A 5,702-nucleotide genomic window follows, 5' to 3' on the forward strand; every position below is an offset into this window, starting at 1 on the left:
CTGGAAGTGGCGCTGTGGCTCAAGTGGTAGAGCGCTAGCCTTGAGCTGAAGAGCTGAGGGACAGCGCCCAGGCCCAGAGTTCAGGCCCCACGACCCGACCCAAAAAAAGAAAAAAAAAAAAAAGGCTGGACTATGGACATGGTATTTTGTGAATGATCTTTTAAATAAAATAACCTTATGTAATGTTAAAAAAAAAATTGCTTTCTGTTTCTCACTAACTTTAAGGCAATCCTTGTAGAAACCACTTGTGAAAGCCAGAAAAGCTGAGGCATGAGACCTGAAAGGACTGGGAGTTTGGAAGGCCTTCTTCCCACTCTCAGGACTGAGTTTCCTGGAAAGGTCAATCAGTCCTGGCTTAACAAGAATTCCCATTTCTATACTGGGTGTGTGAGCTGTTTCCACCCTGAACTGCTTGGGAGTAGACTAATGTTTAATCAAATTGTAAGCTCTCATTCCCAAGATAAGGAGGTCTGCCACCACTAGTATACAAAATGCTGCCACTTGTTCTATTTAAACCTTACGGTGTGCACGTACTTTCCTATAGGAAACCAACAAAAAACCTTGGTGAATGGAACATTGGGATCTGAAGCTGGCATCCCAAATCTCAACTCCATAGTCCAGTCTCCGTTGCTGACTTGTGCTTTGGTTGCAGTGTGTTAAGGGGCACGTGCTGGCTTGCAACAACCCTGTACAAGAACCATGCAAAGCACTCTACTAACTCTATTAAACTCTCTCAACTATGGTTACCGTGCCATTTGATAATTACACAGGTTAAGGTCTCAGTCTTATGGGACTGCCTCTACTATCCACAGTTGTCACTTCTAACCAACCAGAGATAGTTTCTAACAATTCCCCATTCCACACAATTAAGAAAGAACTTCTATTACCAGTAGAAAAAAATAAGAATCTTCTTAGAAAAGCTAGGGCTGCCGGGCACAGGTGGATCACACCTGTAATCCTAGCTACTCAGGAGGCGGAGATCTGAGGATCAAGGTTCAAAGCCAGCCGGAGTCGGAAAGGCCGTGAGACTCATCTCTAATAAACCATCAGAAAACTGGAAGTGGCACTGTGGCTTAAGTGGTAGAACACTAGACTTGAGCTGAAGAGCTGAGGGATAACGCCCAGGCCCAGAGTTCAGTCCCCACAACCAATAAAAAAAGAAAAAAGCAAAGCTAGGGCTATGCCAGGCCCTGGTGGCTAACATCTGTAACCCTAGCTACTCAGGAAGCTGAGATATGAGGATCTCAGTTCAAAGCCAGCCTAAGGCAGGAAAGTCTGTGAGATTCTTATCTCAAATTGACCACCAGAAAACCCGTAGTGGAGCTGTGGCTCAAGTAGTAGAGTGCTCACCTCCAGCTGAAGAGCTGAGGGACAGTACCTAAGCCGAGTTTAAACCCCATGACTGTCAAAAAAAGAAAAAAAAAGACAAGCACAATGGTATACTGGAAATGGTGACAAAATGGCTAGACAGGAAATAGCCCTAGTGTCTGTGCAGCTCAGCAGCCTTGCCCAAGTGTGAATAATGTGTGGTAGCACTTGGGCTATGGCTCAGCCCTGAGAGCAAACAAATTGTAACCAAAATCTATCTGTATTTGTACTCTGAGGTGGTGATATTTGCACAAATTCCCATTACCTTATCTCAAAAGGTCTCAAGGGCAAAGGGAAATGTCCTTGTGGTCCTCTCAGTGACTCTCCAGGGCTATGTATGTGACAAGAATGTGTCCTTGGAGTAGCCATGTGAGATGGTTTCCATTCATAATGACTCCCTAGACTTGCATGTTGATATTCTGGTGAGCCAAGTGCTGAGGGAGAGATGGCTAACTGGTTTGGGAATGTGGCTTAGTGGTAGAGTGCTAGCCTAGCACACATGAAGCCCTGGGTTTGATTCCTCAGTGCCACATAAACAGGAAAATCTGGAAGTGGTGCTGTGGCTAGAGTAGTAGAGTGCTAGCCTTGAGCACAGAGAGGCTCAGGGACAGCGCCCAGGCCCAAGTTCGAGCTCCAGGACTGGCAAAAAATAAAAAAAGAAGCCGGGTGCCAGTGGCTCACGCCTGTAATCCTGGGCTCAGGAGGCTGAGATCTGAGGATCACGGGTCAAAGCCAGCCAGGGCAGGAAAGTCTGTGAGACTCTTATCTCCAATAAACCACTAGAAAACTGGAAGTGGCGCTGTGGCTCAAGCGGTAGAGCGCTCGCCTTGAGCTGACTTGCTGAGGGACAGCGCCGAGGCCCAGAGTTCATCTCCACGAGGACAATGACCAAGAAGAAGATTCCTCCTTCCTCAGCATCCTTATTCAACCTGACCCCCTACTCAGCCAGAGATTGAGGATAATTGATGACCGATGGCTGGTAAGGACTGATCCTCATACACAGATGTTCATCTTGGGAGGAAACCAGGCTAGGTGCATACCAGCTGGGAGTCCCCTAGTTCAGTCAAGATGACACCTATAGCCATCCCTTACAGTGGTCAGTGGTAGAATGGCTGACAGAGATACACTAAAATTGATGTCAAACGCTAAATTGTTTGAAAGTTATTTGCAGCTAGTGGTGAAAGAAGTATGATAAACAACCATTCATTCTCTACTGAGCTATTCCCTATAACCCAAACGTTTCATCAATAGTTTATGACTGGAGAAATTAATCTATCACTTCCCATCATTTACATTAATCACATAGCCCAAAAGAAAAAAAATGGTATTTTTCTGTACTTCGATTGGAAAGAGGCAAAATACCCAAGGCCGGGACAAAATGGCCTTGTGACTTAAACAGCATCTGACGTGGTAGACTGTCAGAGAAGACAGGCCACTCAGGAGTTGGGCTCTGACAGGATAAATAGGACAAATATCACAATCCAAGGTGGGTCTGCTCTTCTCTATTTACTGGTCTCTGTCTCTGCTTCTCTTCTCTGTATGTCTCTGTAATTCTCTCTCTCACACACACACAGTAACACTGAACTTCTGGACTGGGTCCAGGAGGGGTTTCTCATGCTGGGCAAGTGTTCTACCACTAGCTTTTCTTGCATCTTTACATTGGATCCTTGACTCCTGTTCTCTCTGACTGTAACCTTCCTGAAATTACAGGATGCTGTAATCAGCTCACTAAAGGATTAAGCTGGCTGTAGAGGTCAAGAGATTGGGACAAGCCTAGGGTCGTGGGCACATCTGAGTACCTGAGGCACTGCAAGGAGAGAAAGTGTGAAAATAAGCCAAGATGGACGGAAGCACCAGCAGCCTTGCCAGTGACGGTCCTGAGTGGGTGTGGGGATGGGGCACAGGGTAGTGACTTACTAGCACAATAGTATGCTGACAGCAAACATGACTCCCAGGCCAAGGAGTCATTTTCCCCACCTCCTTGACCTGGAAGCAGCAAGATCAGATGGTGCCTCCCTCTTCCAGGAAAGGTATTAGTTCCACTTGGGGTCTCCCTCTCCTCCAGGTGGGGCTCCTTGATCTCCAGTTCCTCCCCACTAACACCTTTCTTCAGATCCTGTCTCTTACCCCCCAGGCTTTCCCGTCAGTGCCCCTGCTAGCAGCACTCCCTTGCCCTGGGGCAGTATCTGCACTCTACAATTCCAACTCCACCACAACCAAACTCTATCCCTCAGATTCCAACTCCTTGTCTATCACACATTCAAAAGCCAGCAAGTCCCAAGCCTTGGATGGCTTCCTGCTCTTTTCCAGAAACTGGCTTCCCAGCATTTCCCGCCTCTAGAAGGAAAGTCAGTCACCCCCGGGGGTGGTTCTAACTTCTGCAGCAAAGCCTGTGAAGACACTGCACTGCCTTCCCTTGGGAGAACTGAGTCTGACCACTACTCACTAGCTCTGCTTTCACCAGCAGATTTAAAAGGTATGCTTTCTCTTTCTTGCCAATCTATTCTGCACAGAGACTTTGCTAAAGAAAAATATATCCTGGGGCTGGGAAGGTGGCTCAGTGGTAGAGCGCTTGCCTTGCATGCACGAGGCCCTGGGTTCGATTCCTCAGCACCACATAAGCAGAAAAAGCCAAAGTGGTGCTATGGCTCAAGTGGCAGAGTGCTGATCTTGAGCTGAAGAGCTGAGGGACAGCACCCAGGCTCCCAAGTTCAGGTTCCACAACCGACAAAAAAAAAAAAAAAAAAAAAGAGTGAGCAAGTATTCTGGATAGGTACTTACGAAAAGAAATACAAATGGCCAATAAGGAAAAGAGTGTTCTACATCACTAGACATTAGGGAAATGCAACTGAAATGCTCTCATCCCAGATAGGTGGCCATTAGTTAATATAGTTATACACACATACATGTATCTATACATATATACATATATGTATACATGTGCATACACGTATACATAAATGCATATATGTTTGTGAATAAAAGAACCTTTTTTTTTGTTGTTGGTTGTGGGGCTTGAGCTGGGCCTGGGCGCTGTCCCTCAGCTCTTCAGCTCAAGGCTAGCGCTCTACCACTGGAGCCACAGCGCCACTTCTGGTTTTCTGGGTGTTTATCAGAGATAAGAATTTCACATACTTTCCTGCCCTGGCTGGCTTTGAACTGCGATCCTCAGATCTCAACTTCCTGAGTAGCTAGGATTACATGTGTGAGCCATTGGTGCCTGGTTTAAAGCATCTTGCAGTAGGCTTTGAATTCCCTGTAATTCACTTGCTAAGTAAGTGCTGTATCTGTTAAGTCGTGGCTCCAGCCTTGATTTGGCTGCTTTCCTCTGATAATCAACAGTGTTCATGGATGTGTTTGTGGTCCTGAAAGGGCTCCAGCACTGGAAGTGCGTGTGTGTGCCGGCCCTGGGGAGGCCTGACCTCAGGACCTCATTCTCTTTGGTCATTTGCGAGTTAACTGAAGAGTCCCGGGCTTTCTCATTGCTTCTGCCCGGCCTAGGGTAGCAGGGTTCAGGCAGGACGCACACGCGCTGAGTGAAGGCACATGGCAACGGGCCGCCCGGCCCAGCGAAGCGCCGCGGGCGGTGCGGGCCTGAGGGCGGGCGGGATGCCGGAGGTTTCCTCTGCTTCGGGTCTCCGGGGCTCTCCTCCGCCCGCCGACGGTCCCGCGCTCGGGTCGGGCTGCCGAGGTCTCCGCTTGGGCCGGGCGCTGGGTGGAGGCCGCGTCCGGTCTCTTCCTCCAGGCCGCGGCTCAGGCTTTTGCGATCCCGGTAGGTCCCAGCGCGACTCCGCGGGTCTGCGGCCCAGCAGTCGGGAGCAGGCTCGAGGCCTGCGGGCCCGAGCGTCGGGCGCCTCGGGGCCGCTCCCGCACGGGCCTGGAAGCCGGACCCCAGGGCGGCGGGGTCTCCTCGGCCCCGCGGCCCCACCTCCCCCGGTTTGGGAGCCGGGGGAGAGACCGCGGGAAGGCGGCCCGCACCGGCCTGTGGTCCGCGCGCTGCTGCCCGGTACTGCCGCAACGCCACCCGGTACTCCCGGCACTGCCGACACGCCACCCGGCACTGCCGACACGCCCCCGGTACTCCCGGCACTGCCGACACGCCACCTGGTACTGCCGACACGCCCCCGGTACTCCCGGCACTGCCGACACGCCCCCGGTACTCCCGGCACTGCCGACACGCCACCCGGCACTCCCGGTACTGCCATCAGGCCCACACCTGTTCCATGGCCGCGGTGGGACACGGACCTCCCTGTCCGCAATGGGAAGCTGTCACTCCGGGGAGCAGGCCGGGGGCGCAGGCTGGAGGCTGGGAGCGGGGGCCGCAGGCGGGGAGC

The sequence above is a fragment of the Dipodomys ordii genome, unplaced genomic scaffold, assembly GCF_000151885.1.
Source record: "Dipodomys ordii isolate 6190 unplaced genomic scaffold, Dord_2.0 Scaffold27, whole genome shotgun sequence".
Classification (NCBI taxonomy): domain Eukaryota; kingdom Metazoa; phylum Chordata; class Mammalia; order Rodentia; family Heteromyidae; genus Dipodomys; species Dipodomys ordii.